This window comes from Bombina bombina, chromosome 1, assembly GCF_027579735.1.
Source record: "Bombina bombina isolate aBomBom1 chromosome 1, aBomBom1.pri, whole genome shotgun sequence".
Lineage (NCBI taxonomy): Eukaryota > Metazoa > Chordata > Amphibia > Anura > Bombinatoridae > Bombina > Bombina bombina.
In genome coordinates, this window is record NC_069499.1 from 422,144,223 (window position 1) to 422,164,168 (window position 19,946).

Below are 19,946 nucleotides of genomic sequence, written 5' to 3' on the forward strand. Positions count from 1 at the left end.
TCCTGACACCTCTGACATCATTGAACTAAACTATAAAAAAATTAGTGATGAGATCATTGGGGACTTATCCAATTGGAAAAAAAAATCGCTTTCCTGGATGGGCAGAATAGGAATCGTTAAGATGAATGTTCTCCCACGAATCCTCTATATAATGCAGACTATCCCCGCAGCTGTGGCCTCCCACCACCTTCAACGGTTACAATTGGGCATTGAGGCATACATCTGGAACGGTGTGAGGCCTAGGATCAGAAGATCCACTCTTTACATCCCTAGAGATAGGGGTGGTCTGGGAGTCCCGCTACTAAAAGAATATCAAAAAGCGATATTCCTTCAGAGAATTGTGGAGTGGAGTCGGAACTCCCATGACAAACATTGGATACAGATTGACAATGAAATCTTGCAACGAGGTAACTCTGGAGCCTTGGCCTGGATCTCTGCTATGAACCGCCCACGAGTCCTTGCCTCATATCCATTGATTAATGACACTCTAAAGGTGTGGGATAAGGTGCTAGCTGAGGGGGCCTACGTGTCCACTCGTATTTCACCAAACATCCCCTTGCGAGAAAACCCCGATCTGGGAATGGAACTCCCGAGACGCTCAATGAGGACTGGCTATATGTTAGCCGATACTGCTTTCTCAAATGCCCTGCAGGGTAATAAGCTTAAAACACACGCGGAACTTGTTGAGATAGATCAGGAAACCTTTGCATCCTGGTACAGGATGACACAGATTACTCACTTCTACAACACTTGCAAGGAGCGAGATGCGTTGGCAAGAAATAGAACGCCTTTTGAGGCTCTATGTACGATGCAACAAACGCCGACACGCCTCATTTCTCACCTGTACCAGCTTTTGTCGAGCAAGGGCACCGTAGCCCTTCCGACCTTTGCCCTTCAGTGGCAAAATGACCTGGGAGTGGATATTTCTGATGAGGACTGGCTTAAGATCTTTCGTAAAATCAAGAAGGCCTCTGTTTCCGCGCGAAATCTGGAAATGCACTATAAATTAGTCAGCAGGTGGTACCTAACGCCTCAGAGATTGCAGAAAATTTATCCTAACACTGACGGGAAATGCTGGAGAGGCTGTGGCGAGGAGGGCTCCCTCCTCCACATTTGGTGGACTTGTCCCCGAATACTATCGTTCTGGGGGGAGGTGCTGGGAGAAATGAGCAACATCTTAGGAATCATTATTCCCCCTAAGCCAACATATTTGATCTTTCACGACCTGCCTAAGGTGGCGGGCGTTGATAGGCACATTCTTTTTCTTATAATGCTGGGCAGTGCGAAAGGACTCATCCCCGTACACTGGAAGAGCCCGCAGACTCCGACTCTACAGGAGTGGAGACACAAAGTGGGAGATCTCCTTAGACTTGAAAGGTTTCACTTCCTTAAAACTGGAAGGCTTGCCACTCATGAAATGATGACTCTAGCTTGGGAGGGCAAAAGGCTATAATTTCCTCTCATCAAGATCAAGTGGGCCACTTAGTTACCCTTCCCCAGGGGGCCCCCTTCACCTCACATCCGTACCCCTTCCTCCCCTCCCCAGTCTCCTTCACCTCCCACCTGTACCCCTCCCTCTCCTTTCCCCCTTTTTTTTTTTTTTTTTTTTTTTCCTTCTCTCTCTTCCCTTGTTCTTTCTTCAACTTTCTTTCCTTCTCCCTGTCCAAGTAAGACATCAGACCTGAGGTCATATTCAGCAGTATGAATCAAGCATGCAGAAAACTGAATTGTATAACGTTGTTTTAATTATCTGATGTCAAGTCCCAAAGTTTCTGTTTGAGATGATTATAGTGTCTTAGCACCACGAGCTCGTGTCTTGTGGAAACAAGCTCAAGATTCTCACACTGTTTACAAAATGTAAAGTGCAAGAAAATGATATACTTGTTGTAATTGTACACTCATAATCCTTACCCAGTGGATAAACTGTAAAAAAAATTTCATGTTAGCAGTGTCTGGGGGATACTCATGGCTTAGTCCTATGGGCAGGACCCCTGTACATTATTTGTCTATTCAATGTATATTGTTGACCATTGGTTGTATATCTTGCTAAAATTAATAAAGCTTGTTTGAAAACTCAAAAAAAAAAAAGCAGCGTTAAGAGGTCCTAACGCTGCTTTTTTACGCCCGCTGCTATTACGAGTCTTGCAGGTTTAGGAGCAGCACACACTTCTTTGGCCTTACCGCAAAATGACTCATGTAAACTTCGTAAAGTCTTTTTTCTATGGGACTTCCATATCGCTGATATTACGAGTCTGTCCTGGGAGGCCAAAAAGTGAGCGGTACACCCTACCCTGTCAAGAGTCCTAACGCATTTGAAAGTCAGTAGTTAAGAGTTTTATGGTACAACGCCATAACATAAAACTCATAACTAAAGTGCTAAAAAGTACACTAACACCCATAAACTACCTATTAACCCCTAAACCGAGGCCCTCCTGCATCGCAAATACTAAAACAAAAATTTTAGCCCCTAATCTGCCGTTCCGGACACCGCTGCTACCTATATTATATGTATGAACCCTTAATCTGCTGACCCCAACATCGCCGACACCTACATTATATTTTTAACCCCTAATCTGCCGCCCCCAATGTTGCCGCCACCTACCTAACATATTAACCCCTAAACCGCCGCACTCCCGCCTCGCAAACATTAGTCAAATTGTATTAACCCCTAATCTGCCGTCCCTAAAATCGCCGCCACCTACATACATTTATTAACCCCTAATCTGCCGCCCCCAACGTCGCCGCCACTATATTAAAGTTATTAACGCCTAAACCCTGTCTAACCCTGAACCTAACACCCCTTAACTTAAATATAATTTAAATAAATCTAAATAAATATTCCCATCATTAACTAAATTATTCCTATTTAAAACTAAATACTTACCTATAAAACAAACCCTAAGCTAACTACAATATAACTAATAGTTACATTGTAGCCAGTATAGGATTTATTTTTATTTTACAGGCAAGTTTGTATTTATTTTAACTAGGTAGAATAGTTATTAAATAGTTATTAACTATTTAATAACTACCTAGCTAAAATAAAGACAAATTAACCTGTAAAATAAAACCTAACCTAAGTTACCTAACACTACACTATAATTAACTAAATTAACTAAATTAAATACAATTGCCTAAATTAAATTAAATTAGCTGAAGTACAAAAAACAAACAAACAAACACTAAATTACAGAAAATAATAAACAAATTACAGAATTTTAAACTAATTACACCTAATCTAATAGCCCTATTAAAATAAAAAAGCCCCCCCAAAATAAAAAAAAAACCCTAGCCTAAACTAAACTACCAATAGCCCTTAAAAGGGCCTTTTGTGGGGCATTGCCCCAAAGTAATCAGCTCTTTTACCTGTAAAAAAAAATACAAACAACCCGCCCAACAGTAAAACCCACCACCCACACAACCAACCCCCCCAAATAAAATACTATCTAAAAAAAACTAAGCTCCCCATTGCCCTGAAAAGGGCATTTGGATGGGCATTGCCCTTAAAACACTAAAACCGGCAGAAGTCTTCATCCAGACGGCATCTTCTATCTTCATCCATCTGGCGTGGAGCGGGTCCATCTTCAAGACATCCAAAGCGGAGCATCCTCTTCATCCGACGACTAAAACAGAATGAAGGTACCTTTAAGTGACGTCATCCCTTTAAGTGGTGTCCCTTAGATTCCGATTGGCTGATAGAATTCTATCAGCTAATCGGAATTAAGGTAGAAAAAATCCTATTGGCTGATGCAATCAGCCAATAGGATTGAGCTTGCATTCTATTGGCTGATTGGAACAGCCAATAGAATGTGAGCTCAATCTTATTGGCTGATTGGATCAGCCAATAGGGTTGAACTTCAATACTATTGGCTGATTGCATCAGCCAATAGGATTTTTTCTACCTTAATGCCGATTGGCTGATAGAATTCTATCAGCCAATCGGAATCTAAGGGACGCCAACTTGGATGACATCACTTAAAGGTACCTTCATTCTGTTTTAGTCATCGGATGAAGAGGATGCTCTGCGTCGGATGTCTTGAAGATGGACCCGCTCCGCGCCAGATGGATGAAGATAGAAGAAGCCGTCTGGATGAAGACTTCTGCCCGTCTGGCGGACCACTTCTGCCCGGCTTGGATGAAGACTTCTGCCCGTCTGGAGGACCATTTCTCCCAGCTTGGATGAAGACTTCTGCCCGTCTGGAGGACCACTTCGCCTGGCTTGGATGAAGACGTCTCCCGGTAAGTCGATCTTCAGGGGGTTAGTGTTAGGTTTTTTTAAGGGTGTATTGGGTGGGTTTTATTTGTAGATTAGGGTTTGGGCGGCAAAAGAGCTAACAGCCCTTTTAAGTGCAATGCCCATCCAAATGCCCTTTTCAGGGCAATGGGGAACTTAGTTTTTTTTAGATAGTATTTTATTTGGGGGGGTTGGTTGTGTGGGTGGTGGGTTTTACTGTTGGGGGGGGTTGTTTGTATTTATTTTACAGGTAAAAGAGCTGATTACTTTGGGGCAATGCCCTGCAAAAGGCCCTTTTAAGGGCTATTGGTAGTTTAGTTTAGGCTAGGGTTTTTTTTTTATTTTGGGGGGCTTTTTTATTTTAATAGGGCTTTTAGATTAGGTGTAATTAGTTTAAATTTCTGTAATTTGTTTATTATTTTCTGTAATTTAGTTTTTTTTTGTACTTTAGCTAATTTAATTTAATTTAATTTAGGTAATTGTATTTAATGTAGGGAATGTATTTAATTGTAGAGTAGTGTTAGGTGTTAGTGTAACTTAGGTTAGGTTTTATTTTACAGGTAAATTTGTATTTATTTTAGCTAGGTAGCTAGTAAATAGTTAATAACTATTTCATAACTATTCTACCTAGTTAAAATAAATACAAACTTGCCTGTAAAATAGAAATAAATCCTAAACTGGCTACAATGTAACCATTAGTTATATTGTAGCTATCTTAGGGTTTATTTTATAGGTAAGTATTTAGTTTTAAATAGGAATAATTTAGTTAATGATAGGAATATTTATTTAGATTTATTTAAATTATATTTAAGTTAGGGGGTGTTAGGTTTAGGGTTAGACTTAGGTTTAGGGGTTAGTAACTTTAATATAGTGGCGGTGACGTTGGGGGCAGCTATGTTAGGGCCGGCAGATTATTTAACTAATGTTTGAGAGGCGGTTTAGGGGTTAATATGTTTATTATAGTTGCGGCAACGTTGGGGACGGCAGATTAGGGGTTAATAAGTGTAGTTAGGTGGTGGTGACATTGGGGGTGGCAGATTAGGGGTTAATAAATATAATGTAGGTGTCAGTGATGTTGGGGGCAGCAGATTAGGGGTTCATAAGTATAATGTAGGTGGCGGTGGTGTCCAGAGCGGCAGATTATGGGTTAATAATATAATGCAGGTGTCGACGATGTCGGGGGCGGCAGATTAGGGTTAATAAGTGTAAGATTAGGGGTATTTAGACTCAGGGTTCATGTTAGGGTGTAAGGTGTAGACATAAATTTTATTTCCCCATAGGAATCAATAGGGCTGCGTTAGGGAGCTTTATGCTGCTTTTTTGCAGGTGTTAGACTTTTTTTCAGCCGGCTCTCCCCGTTGATTCCTATGGAGAAATCGTGCACGAGCACGTTACACCAGCTCACCGCTAACTTAAGCAGCGCTGGTATTGGAGTGCGGTAATGAGCAAAATGTTACTCAACGCTCACTTCTTGTCTTTTAAAGACGAGTTTCTGAAAACTCGTAATACCAGCGCTGCAGGTAAGTGAGCGGTGAGACAAAAACTGCTCGTTAGCATCGCACAGCCGCTAACGCAAAACTCGTAATCTAGGTGATTGTATCTTATGTGATGATGATATTTTACCTAATTTTTTAGTATCTAATAAACTAACAAATATTATTTTATAAGAAACTTGTGTCAAATAGATATTTCCCTCCATTTGGTATTAGCTCCCGAGCACTCATTTCTTTTCTCCACTCTCTAAATTACCCTTTTTGGAAGCACAGAGGGAGCTTCCTTAGAATTAAGAGCTAATACCCCAACAGCGCAGAGCATATATCTCCAACAGTACAAAAAGACCCTGAGAGCTGCCATGCTAAGCCTCTTACTAGTGTGGACGGGGCTCTGTGAAGAAGAGGAGCGCATTAGCGTGGTTTCCCAGAATGCTAAAGGTAAGCATAAGCTAGAGGTACATTTTTTCACCGGTAGCTTAGGAACATATACATTTGTTTAACAAAATAAATGTAAAAGCTGTGAGAATATTCAGTATGTATAGTACAGCCAACAAATTTCCCCCTAATATTCGTTACAAAAAAATTTCTGGGCTACATAAGTCGACTAGTAATGAATGCAACATCTAGTTACTAGGGATGGGTGTATCATTTTACTTTAGCGCATCCTTTATTTTCAATGGATAGAATGTGCAGTGCTTACATCAGTCATATTGCTGAAGATGAGTTCTGTCCATATGGCACTGGCAGTATTAGAAATAGGTATTTGTGCTTAATCTGTTTATCAGTTTATGTATGTGTGGTTAGTATTTATTATACTGTATGTATTAAATTATTGTATATTTATTCATGGGTTGCAATTTGTAAAAAGAATGTGTATTGGCACTAAAGTCAAGGTAAGTATTCCAGTTATTCTACAATTGATTTAACCACTTAGCTGATAATAGGGGGTAGGCTGAGTGCTCATATTGTACCCTTGTATATACATATATTTTTGCAACTAGTATATTGTGCTAGTATATTATAATTACATAATTAAGTATGAAGCCTTTTTTATTTCCATCAAACATAAGACATGCACGTAGGGCTTCCTATAATTTGTTAATTCCTTAGCTACCAAAGGGTGGTCAATATTTTAAGAGATATCCAAGGGGTTAAATGTAAGACTAAGAACCCCCCTGCTTAAAGAATCATGAAACTCGCCAAAAAATGTTCATGATTCAGATAGCGCATATCATTTTAACCAACTTTCCAATTTACTTCTATTATAAAAAATGCTTCATTCGCTTGGTATCCTTTGTTGAATGAGCAGCAATGCACTACTAGGAGCTAGCTGAACACATCTGGTGATTTAAGAAAAATATATGTGCAGCCACCAATCAGCAGTTAGCTCCCAGTAGTGCATGCTGCTCATGAATTTAGCTAAGTATTCTTCACAACAAAGGATACCAAGAGAATGAAACACATTAGGTAACATAAGTAAATTGCAAAGCTGTGTAAAATGGCTCTAACTGAATCCTGATAAAATAATTTGGGGTTTCATGTCGCTAAAGCTTTTTTAGTGCTGTAAATAGTATTTTGTGTAACAGAGCACCTGTCTGTCTCCTTACATGTAGTTTTACCATATATTTTACTGCATGTAGTATTATCATATCATCCATTGCCGCTTTGAAAAGTATTTATTTATGCAGTAGTACACCTTAGTGATGTTATAAGTAGAGACTACAATGAAAACAGAAATACCTTCTATCCATCAGGAAGAAATAGAGATGCATAAGAAGGAGCTGAGAAATACAGATGTGTTAGAGAAGGGGAGATACAGATGTGTTAGAAAAGGGGAGATACAGATGGGTTAGAGAAGGGGAGATACAGATGTGTTAGAGAAGGGGAGATACAGATGGGTTAGAGAAGGGGAGATACAGATGTGTTAGAGAAGGGGAGATACAGATGTGTTAGAGAAGGGGAGATACAGATGTGTTAGAAAAGGGGAGATACAGATGTGTTAGAAAAGGTGAGATACAGATGTGTTAGAGAAGGGGAGATACAGATGTGTTAGAGAAGGGGAGATACAGATGTGTTAGAGAAGGGGAGATACAGATGTGTTAGAGAAGGGGAGATACAGATGTGTTAGAAAAGGTGAGATACAGATGTGTTAGAGAAGGGGAGATACAGATGTTTTTGAAAAGGTGAGATACAGATGTGTTAGAGAAGGGGAGATACAGATGTGTTAGAGAAGGGGAGATACAGATGTGTTAGAGAAGGGGAGATACAGATGTGTTAGAAAAGGGGAGATACAGATGTGTTAGAAAAGGGGGAATACAGATGTGTTAGAAAAGGTGAGATACAGATGTGTTAGAGAAGGGGAGATACAGATGTGTTAGAGAAGGGGAGATACAGATGTGTTAGAGAAGGGGAGATACAGATGTGTTAGAGAAGGGGAGATACAGATGTGTTAGAGAAGGGGAGATACAGATGTGTTAGAAAAGGGGAGATACAGATGTGTTAGAAAAGGGGTAATACAGATGTGTTAGAGAAGGGGAGATACAGATGTGTTAGAGAAGGGGAGATACAGATGTGTTAGAGAAGGGGAGATACAGATGTGTTAGAGAAGGGGAGATACAGATGTGTTAGAGAAGGGGAGATACAGATGTGTTAGAGAAGGGGAGATACAGATGTGTTAGAAAAGGAGGAATACAGATGTGTTGGAGAAGGGGAGATACAGATGTGTTAGAGAAGGGGAGATACAGATGTGTTAGAGAAGGGGAGATACAGATGTGTTAGAGAAGGGGAGATACAGATGTGTTAGAGAAGGGGAGATACAGATGTGTTAGAGAAGGGGTGATACAGATGGGTAGACAGATAAAGGGCTTACTATGTTGATGTGATGTTATAAGTAGAGACTACAATGAAAACAGAAATACCTTCTATCCATCAGGAAGAAATAGAGATGCATAAGAAGGTGCTGAGAAATACAGATGTGTTAGAGAAGGAGAGATACAGATGTGTTAGAGAAGGGGAGATACAGATGTGTTAGAGAAGGGGAGATACAGATGTGTTAGAAAAGGGGAGATACAGATGTGTTAGAGAAGGGGAGATACAGATGTGTTAGAGAAGGGGAGATACAGATGTGTTAGAAAAGGGGGAATACAGATGTGTTAGAGAAGGGGAGATACAGATGTGTTAGAGAAGGGGAGATACAGATGTGTTAGAGAAGGGGAGAGACAGATGTGTTAGAGAAGGGGTGATACAGATAGGTAGACAGATAAAGGGCTTACTATGTTGATGTGATGTTATAAGTAGAGACTACAATGAAAACAGAAATACCTTCTATGCATCAGGAAGAAATAGAGATGCATAAGAAGGTGCTGAGAAATACAGATGTGTTAGAGAAGGAGAGATACAGATGTGTTAGAGAAGGGGAGATACAGATGGGTTAGAAAAGGGGAGATACAGATGTGTTAGAGAAGGGGAGATACAGATGTGTTAGAGAAGGGGAGATACAGATGTGTTAGAAAAGGGGAGATACAGATGTGTTAGAAAAGGGGGAATACAGATGTGTTAGAAAAGGTGAGATACAGATGTGTTAGAGAAGGGGAGATACAGATGTGTTAGAGAAGGGGAGATACAGATGTGTTAGAAAAGGGGAGATACAGATGTGTTAGAAAAGGGGGAATACAGATGTGTTAGAAAAGGTGAGATACAGATGTGTTAGAGAAGGGGAGATACAGATGTGTTAGAGAAGGGGAGATACAGATGTGTTAGAGAAGGGGAGATACAGATGTGTTAGAAAAGGGGAGATACAGATGTGTTAGAAAAGGGGGAATACAGATGTGTTAGAAAAGGTGAGATACAGATGTGTTAGAGAAGGGGAGATACAGATGTGTTAGAGAAGGGGAGATACAGATGTGTTAGAAAAGGGGAGATACAGATGTGTTAGAAAAGGGGGAATACAGATGTGTTAGAAAAGGTGAGATACAGATGTGTTAGAGAAGGGGAGATACAGATGTGTTAGAGAAGGGGAGATACAGATGTGTTAGAGAAGGGGAGATACAGATGTGTTAGAAAAGGGGAGATACAGATGTGTTAGAAAAGGGGGAATACAGATGTGTTAGAAAAGGGGGAATACAGATGTGTTACAGAAGGGGAGATACAGATGTGTTAGAGAAGGGGAGAGACAGATGTGTTAGAGAAGGGGTGATACAGATGGGTAGACATATAAATGGCTTACTAGTGTAAGAGTTGAAGGGAGGAGTGTGGCCTGAAGTCAGGCAGTTGTTTGTGGACTAGTGACCTTTTGCCCAGGACTAGTAACAGATAAACACACAAGTATATTTTGGATCTGCTGATTGTCAGGCAAAACTACAGTGCATTTCTCTTAAAGGGAAAGGAAACCCCAATTTTTTCTTTCAGGGTTTGGATAGAACATACAATTTAAACAACTTACTTCTATTGTCAAATGTGCTTCATTCTCTTGTTATCATTTTCTGAAGGAACAGCATTGCACTACTGGCAGTTAGCTGAACACATATAGTTAGCCAATCACAAGAGACAAATATGTGCAGGCACTAATCACCAGCTAGCTCCCACTAGTGTAGAATATGTGTGTATTATTTTTCAAAAGGGATGCCAAGAGAACAAAGCACATTTGAAAATAGAAGTGAAAAAGTGTCTTACAATTACATGTTCTATCTAATTCATGCAAGTTGAATTTTGACTTTCCTATCCCTTTAAGTAATGGTTTAACTCATAGACTGACAGGCAGCATGATGCAGCAATATCAGTTTATGCTATAGAGCTAGCTTAAATTAATTATTATCAGTAAATGAGGCAGACAGGGAATTAAAATTAAATTATACTTTATTATATATGCACAATAAATATGAGCTTCTAGCTTGTAAATTCCCACAGATTAGGGTTTGGGCAATTTAAAAAAAAGAACTAATTGCCCTTTTAAGGGCAATGAAAAAGATCTGAATGCCCTTTTAAGGGCAATGCCCATACAAATGTCCCTTTAGGGGGAATTGGTAGCTTAGTTTTTTTTTTAGAGTTAGGTTTTTTATTTTGGGGGGTTGGTTGGGTGGTGGGTTTTACTGTTGGGGGGACTTTATATTTTTTTACAGGTAAATGAGCTGTTTAACTTAGGGCAATTCCCTACAAAATACCCTATTGTAGGCTAGGAGGTGTTTTTATGTTGATATTCTTTTTTAGTTTTATAGGGCTATTAGATTAGGTGCAATTGTTCTTATTTTTGATAATTTTGTTTATTATTTTTTGTAAGCTTAGTGTTTTTTTATTTTTCGAAATTTACTGTTTATTATTTTTTGTAATTTTAGATTTTTTAATTTTTTCTCGTTGTGTTAGGTTTTTTTAAAATTTGTGTTTTAGATTGTTTAATTGGTAGTATTTTTTTTATTTTATTAGAATAGTTATGTTAGGTTAATTTATAGTTTAATGTTAGGTTTATTTTTTTTTCACAGGTAAGTTTTTCTTTATTTAAATATAGTTATATTGTAATTTTAATTTAAAGTTAGGGGGGTGTTAGGTTTAGAGGTTAATAGTTTGTGTTTTGCAATATGGGTGGCCGTAGGTTTAGAGGTTAATAGGTTTATTTAGTTGCAGAGATATGGGAGGCCGGAGGTTTAGGGGTTAATAGGTTTATTTAGTGGCAGTGATGTGGGAGGCAAAGGTTTAGGGGTTAATAGGTTTATTTAGTTGCGGAGATGTGGGAGGCTGGAGGTTTAGGGGTTATTAGGTGTATTTAGTGGCAGCGATGTCAGGGAGCGGCAGAATAGGGGTTAATAACTTTATTTAGGTGGCGGCATTGTGGGGCGGCAGATTAGGGGTTAATAACTGGAAACGTAATTTCTTCTAAACCTTCTTGTTTATGTTGTTTTTTTACAATCTTCACTTAAAGGAACACTGTACCCAAACATTTTATTTTGTGATTCAGATTGAGCATGAAATTTTAAGCAAATTTCGAATTTACTCCTATTATCAAATTTTCTTCATTCTCTTGGTATCTTTATTTTAAATGCAAGAATGTTTAGATGCCGGCCCATTTTTGGTGAACAACCTGGGTTGTCCTTGATGATTGGTGGATAAATTCATCCACCAATAAAAAAGTGCTGTACAGAATACTGAAACCAAAAAAAACTTAGATGCCTTCTTTTTCAAATAATGATAGCAAGAGAACGAAGAAAAATCGATAATAGGAGTAAATTAGAAAGTTGCTTAAAATTGATGCTCTTTCTGAATTACAAAAGAAAAATTTTTGGTTCAGTGTCCCTTTAAGTATTTACATTTTCAGAATATGCAGTGATACAACTGTCAAAAACAGCTCATTTTGACAAAATAAAAAGGAAAAGGAGCTATTTGCAAACAATTTAATACACTGCAGGCTGTCCAGTAAATTTCAAGGTATATTGTACTGAAAGGGCATGGTCAGTAAATTTCAAGGTGTATTTTACTGAAAAACATATATCAAGCTTAAGAACGGGAAGTAAAAACACATGTTAAAAATGTAACCCCTGGATGAGAGTATGGAAGGAAGGGGTGTATGACCCCACTCATTGGCCTTTTTTAAGAGGTCAGAGATAGAACAGATGGGTGGAGGTGTGAAACAATATGTAACAATTGTGCAGGGGAGGGGTTGCTGCGTTCTGGATCTGAACAGCAAGGAGAAGCTAGCTAGCGTCCTCTCTCAGTGCAGTCTATTGCAGCGTAGACCTTATCTTTTTAGATGGAGAATCTGCAGGGGCTGTTAGAGGAGGTGGCATCCATGTTTAGGAACAGAATGACAACATGGCTGAGAGAGACTCTGCTGCAATGGGGATGCGAGGCAGCATATCTGGACCAGAGGGCCCCCACGGTGAAGCAGTGGTGCTGTGGAGAAGACAAGGAGCTCCAGGAGCAGTGGAAGGACCAGGCATGTGTGGAGCTCCAAACCAAAGGAGCATTTGAGTCCAGTGTGGGCGGCTACTAGAAGGACCGAAGAACCACAAGGAGACATTCGGCCTGTGCAGCAGGCAGTGCACAGGGTTCCAGGAAAGATGAAAGCCCTGAGGAATGTCCAGTATAAGATTCACATCGATGATGTCATGCAGGCCAGGTTCTCAGAAAATCAGGAGTGCAGTCAGTGACGACATTGTGAGAGGCAAGATCATCAGGACACAGCTACAGAGGCCGGTGGAGACCAAGACGCTGCCTCACATGAGTGGGAACAAGGAACTGGGTTCATGGGCAGCAAGGGGCCTGGTAGTATGGGGCCTAACTCTGACCCGGTGGCTATATCAGGAGGTCCCACAGTGCACATAACACTCTTAGGAGGTGGTAGGCTAAAATGGATCAAAGGGGTAAGGGGGGTATAGGGAAGTGAGAGGATGTTGTTGGGGGCTTAGCCTACCTAGGTGAGGCATTGGTGGGTATGTGGTCCTCTGTTAGAGGCAGACTGGGGGGTAAATGGTCCCTGAGCTGTGGTAGGCTTCCTTAAGCTCTGAGGAGTATGGAGCAAATAGGTACAGTGGTGGGAGAGGAGCTATTGTATTGGTAACTGTGATGTGGAACTTCAAAGGGGGGTAATTATACTGGGATGCCTTGGTATGAGTAAGGTGTTTGTAGAGGGAGCATGGGTGGCATGGCTGAGAGGACTAGGCCCTGTGCAGCATTGGGGAGCTTTGTGTGTAGGAGCTGGGATGCCTTTATTTTTTTTCTTGCCTTTCTACAGTGGTGCAAGCGGGAAGTGATGGACATGTTTGGTCTGGTAGCTAAGGATTTTGTCATTCCACTGGCAGAGGACAGAAGGTCCAGTTACGATGTTGAGTTTTTTGGTAATTCAAATTGACACCGAGATGATGGAATGTCGTTTACCTGATGACAAGCTCAATGATTTGAGGGCCTGGGCGGAAAAAGCGTTGGGATTTGAGAAGATCACGTTGAGAGCACTGCAAGCCCTACTTCGCAAACTGAATTTAGCGTGTCGGATTATTGCAGTGAATCTTTTGCAGGCTTCTTTTGTTAACAACAGCGGGTCAGGGCACTTCACCATAGGATCCAGCTTTCAAAAGAGCACAAGTAGGGGGGCGGAGCCAACTGCCGAGCTAGCTAGACGTGTCTCGGTGTAGCTCCCGGTTTCAGGATTCCAGGATCCTTCATTAGGGGTCTTTTCACATAATACAACTATTTTCTGAAAGATATTTATGTGGAAGTGCCCAAGAACTGTCATATATCACCCACATTATAAGTGTGCATGCTTTTTTAGGATCCGGAGAGATTGCACCGAGACACCACTTTTGATTTACCCTGCTGCACCGCTGTGAAGGAGGAGACCGTAGAGCCTGAGCCAACACCTTACATTTGTGGGGATACAAACTATGCAGATAAATGTATTCTGGAGGAAGATTATCTACAATTTCTGTTGCGACCTTAGCGGTGATGACTTAAGAGCGGCCATCTTTACACCCACGCGGCAGCCCAACAGCAAATGAATGTAGGTACCCCTACACTTAGGTATTTCACACAGCAATCACAAGAGAGTTAGTAACTGCTTCTCTGCTAAACATCTGTTTTTGTAGCCTCTCTGATAAATAATGGCAGATACAGAGACCGTTTTTGAAAATTATTGGGCAGCGCTTTTTGATGAATGGCATGCTAGGGTGTGTGAGATGTTCCGCTTACAGTCTAACAAGAGTAGCGCTAAATATAATGGAGAGCAGGCAACAGAGGAATATCAAGCTTTGCAGCATATGCCGATACTACTGCCGGGCAATACTGTGGCGAGAGACATGGCTACTGACAATGCTAATCCCTCACAGGAAGATCTTGATAGTTGCTGCAGTAATAGCGGGAGCCTTTAACACAGCAAGACCAAAAAGAAGAGGCAGACGCATATCATAGATGGCAGGCTACGAAGCGGGTCAGGGAGCGCAATCATATACACTCACATCTCTGCATGAAGTGACTGATACACTATACAAGCTTATGCCAGCTCACTCTATTGCTGTCCCATATGCAGTTCCTAGGACTGTTCCAATCTATTCTACACTACGAGTAAAGCTGCGCACCTTCACATTACCGGTAGCTCTGTCTTCATGGTTCACCAAACTTACACGGAGATATGGACTATGGTCATTCACTGTTTCTACATCTGCAGTCTTGCCTCAAACCTGGCGAGCAGGCTTGGGATGAAGCCAACCAGCCAGTGAAAAAAGGACTCTATGACTTATTGTCATGCCTGGGTTCCCTGTTTCATGAGGTTTATCGTGATGGCACGCAGAGGTTTATCATGATAGGACTGATGTTTAGTTAACAAATTGCGTGCTTTTTTTTTTAATTTACATGCTGGTTCTTAAGCTTCATTATTATTCTATATGTTTTTAGCATTTGTTGGATGTGAGCTAGATACTGTATGTCTAAATGCTTTATTAACAGAGTGCTGTCTTCTATGTATTTTATGGTTTATACAGTTAGCCATTACTATGTTGGATATTAACAGTCCCCAGACATGCAATTGTTATTGCACCTATAAATGCTAATGAATCTTATCTATATCAGGTGCCAACAATTTGTTACCACATGCCTTGCACAATCATAGCTAGTTTAGCTATACATAGTACATGTTAAAAACTAATGTTTGGCTGCCTCTTTTGGCATGACCATCCGCTGACTACATATAGATCCCTCAGTGATAGTGATATGTACACGGCGGACATATACTCATGGTCTCCACAAGTGCCCGTGCTGTCAGCGGCCGAGATAGCACGGCATATTTTACTAAGGTTTTACATAATATGTTTGCTGTGTATGTTATAGAGTAATTGGGATAAGGTTAGTCCCTCCTCTACTTTATTTCATTATGTGTTCCTTAGTTTTATCCATATGACATCAACACTTTTGTTTCTAGTTATAAGTATTTCTTGATTAGCCCCATTCTGAGAAATCATAGGTAAATAGACCTTGGACGCTGGCTCCCTGGGTTTTGGTGTTCAGCCCATGTCTAGCCATGTGCTCAGTGTAACAGGCTTTCTAGAGAGGCACTTTATTTATTTATATAACTAAATTCTTAGGCAGTTGCCTATTACCCCCATGGACACATATACAGGAGTGCTGTAGTCACGCCATCTATTTAGGCTTATCATATGCACAGATTTCACTCATTATAGGATGATCTAGTTTCCGATGCAGGCTGGACCTGCACTAGTACTTTGATGTACAGCCTCTCTCCCTAAAATATTACCATGGAGCAGTATTACCTCCGCTATAAGTGTCACCTTGGACTCTCAGGTCCTCCTATGTAAGCTTTAGACTTAGTGCAACAACACGTGACTGTTACTCGAGCTATAAACTTCTACACAATAGGTCTGCTCCACAGTATAGCTAAGTCCCTATACCTTGGCAACACAGAAGGCACATAATACTCCACATACCTTAGATGTCTAGGAGGCTAGCCTTAGAAACATCTGTCCGTCTTTAACAGTTATGCTTATTTGCAATAAATATATATACTAATCCGTGTTGGTGCAATGAATAATATATTACACTATAACAATATGGCCCAAACTTATAGATATAGAGAATCTTATACACACAAGAACGCACAATATAGCCTCAGCCCATGAGCAATTGGCTAGTACAGGTAGTTATAGCGCTCTCCCTAATGTAACGTGCTTATTTTAAGTCAGGTCATAGCAGCTTATCTTGCATTCTTTAGAAATGTACAGTTCTCGGATTCATCTGGGTTAACACACCCATATTTCCACCTCCTCCCCCACACATTTTCAAATAATATACCTCCTAACTTAGAGGGGTTATCTTAGCGGTGTATCTTGCTTGTACCGCATCCTAACCATTTTCATATTCATATATCCTGCAGTGCAATGTGATAATGACCATATTTTTCCTCCACAGCTCTGCAGGTTTGTTTAGCACTTTTTCTTAATAATGAAAAATTAAAAGAGAAAAACAGGGTTTCTCATCTGAGATCTAAGAGAGATCTCAATCTATTTGAATTTACCTACTATAACTATGTCCGTAATACATTATTATAAGGCCCTAGAGTGGCCCTTTAAATTGTTCAGTGGGTTTATAGTCTTAAAGGCAATTGTTGTGCATTTTAAGATTATGTTATGTCATGCAATGTAATTATACACTGTATTTGTATTTTTTTCCAATGACATTTTTTGTATGTTTGTCTTATTTGAAACCTCAATAAAGAATATTTAAAAAAAAATAAATAAATAAGAGCACAAGTAAGATCTGATGGTGCGGTTCTGCTTCCTTTAGGATTTTAATGGTAAGACTCGTTCTTCCATTTCCAATGATGATTTACACTTATTCACTGATGTTTCTGAGGTTTTTGGATTCAGGGCCTATTTTGGTGAAAAATGGTGTGTGGGGGCATGGCCAAGTAGTTGGGCAGAGGCTGGGTTAACTGGGAACTTACTCTTCTTGTTGGTGGTAGCATTGCAGGTTGGGGCCGATCAGCTGCGTAATAGGAGGGTGGATTTTCAGTACGATAACATGGGAGTAGTATGTGCTATTAAGCAACTGTCTGCCAATTACCTTCAAGTAGTGTGTTTGCTCAGAGTATTTTTGTTGGAGTGTCTGCAGGGGGACATTGTTTTTCCTGCTGTGCATGTTTCAGACAAGTTGAATGATGTGGCTGATGCACCTTCCCATTTCCAGAAGGAGCAGTTTTGGCAAGTGGCTCCAGAGGTAGAGGAAGTTGGGTGTGTGACTTGGGTTTGTGGAAGTGCTAGATGTGGTTTAAGGAGCTGTTTCTCCATCTACCTACTTGGCCTATGCTGGTTTAAGAGATGTAACTCTCTGCGGCAAGGAGTTTGGGTGTGCTGTTGAATTGGATTTGGGAATGGAAGTTGAAAAGTGTGTCTAGGTCCGTGAAGGCAAAATGTATAGCAGCGTTAGCCTTCTTGTTAAAACAGGGTGGAGAGAATGTAACAACGGCTTTTGTGGTCAGGATGGTGATCCGAGGCATTCCGTGGCAGGCGAACGGTGGTCTTTTCACTGTTGAGGGCTATAGTTGAGGACCTGTTTCAGTATGCAATTCTCATTTTGAAAGCCAGCTATTTCGTACATCCTTAAGTCTAATGTTTTTTTTTGCGGCCTTTTGCATTTCAGAACTGGTGGTTGTTGGTGAACTGCAAATGTCCAATGTTATGATGGAGGAGGGCTCTCTAAAGTTATGGCTGCAGAGGTCCAAAATGGACCAAGGTGAGATGGGGAAGCTGATTCAGGTGTTTTCCATTAGGGGGGAATTGTTGCCTGGTTGGGTCAATGGTTGAATTTTTGAGGGTGCATCCCTCAGTTGGGGGTCTTTTACTTATCCATAGGGATGGGTTGTCCTTATCCAGATTTCAATTTGTGACTGTCTTTCAGCAGGTTTTGCAGAGGTTGGGTTTGGGGGCTTACGAGTATGCTTCCCATTCATTTCAGATAGGGTCGGCAACAGAGGTAGCCAATTTGGGTTTGGGAGAATTTTATCAGCCAATCGGAATTAAGGTAGAAAAAAATCCTATTGGCTGATGCAATCAGCCAACAGGATTGAAGTTCAATCCTATTGGCTGAGCCAATAGAATGCCAGCTCAATCCTATTGGCTGATTGGATCAGCCAATAGGATTGAACTTCAATCCTGTTGGCTGATTGCATCAACCAATAGGATTTTTTCTACCTTAATTCCGATTGGCTGATAGAATTCTATCAGCCAATCGGAATTGGAGGGACGCCATCTTGGATGACGTCATTTAAAGGAACCTTCATTCAGTGTTAGCCGTCGGATGAAGACGATGCTCCGTGACGGATGTCTTAAAGATGGACCCGCTCCGCGCCGGATGGATGAAGATAGAAGATGCCATCTGGATGAAGTCTTCTGCCCGTCTGGAGGACCACTTCGCTCGGCTTGGATGAAGACTTCTCCCGGCTTCGTTGAGGACTTCGGCTCGGTTGGATGAAGACTTCTCCCAGTAAGGTGATCTTTAAGGGGTTAGTGTTAGGTTTTTTTTAAGGGGGTATTGGGTGGGTTTTAGAGTAGGGTTGGTTGTGTGGGTGGTGGGTTTTAATGTTGGGGGGGATTTGTAAATTTTTTTTACAGGTAAAAGAGCTGATTATTTTGGGGCAATGCCCCGCAAAAGGCCCTTTTAAGGGCTATTTGTAATTTAGTGTAGGGTAGGGTTTTTTTATTTTGGGGGGCCTTTTTTTATTTTGTTAGGGGGATTAGATTAGGTGTAATTAGTTTAAAAATCTTGTAATTTGTTTATTATTTTCTGTAATTTAGTGGGGGTTTTTGTGTACTTTAGATAATTTAATTTAATTGTATTTGATTGTATTTAATTTAGGGAAATAATTTAATTATAGTGTAGCATTAGGTGTTAGTGTAACTTAAGTTAGGTTTTATTTTACAGGTCAATTTGTCTTTATTTTAGCTAGGTAGTTTATTAAATAGTTAATAACTATTTAGTAACTATTCTACCTAGTTAAAATAAATACAAAGTTGCCTGTAAAGTAAAAATAAATCCTAAAATAGCTACAATGTAATTATGAATTATATTGTAGCTATTTTAGGGTTTATTTTATAGGTAAGTATTTAGTTTTAAATAGGAATAATTTAGTTAATGATATGAATTTTATTTAAATTTATTTAAATTATATTTAAGTTAAGGGGTTAGGGTTAGACTTAGGTTTAGAGGTTAATAAATTTAGAATAGTGGCGGCGACGTTAGGGGCGGCAGATTATGGGTTAATAAATATAATGTAGGTGTCGGCGATGTCGGGGGCAGCAGATTAGGGGTTAATAAGTATAATGTAGGTGTCGGCAATGTTGGGGGCAGCAGATTAGGGGTTAAAAAGTATAATGTAGGTGTCGGCAATGTCGGGGGCGGCAGATTAGGGGTTAATAAGTGTAAGATTAGGGGTGTTTAGACTTGGGGTTCATGTTAGTGTGTTAGGTATAGACATACATTTTATTTCCCTATAGGAATCAATGGGGCTGCATTAGGAGCTAAACGCTTCTTTTTTGTAGGTGTTTTTCAGCCGGCTCTCCCCGTTGATTCCTATGGGGAAATCGTGCATGAGCACGCACAACCAGCTCACCGCTAACGTAAGCAGTGCTGGTATTGGAGTGCGGTAAGGAGCAAAATTGTTGTCTGTTAACGCCGGGTTTGTAAAAACACGTAATACCAGCGTTGTCTGTAAGTGAGCGGTGAGCATAAAC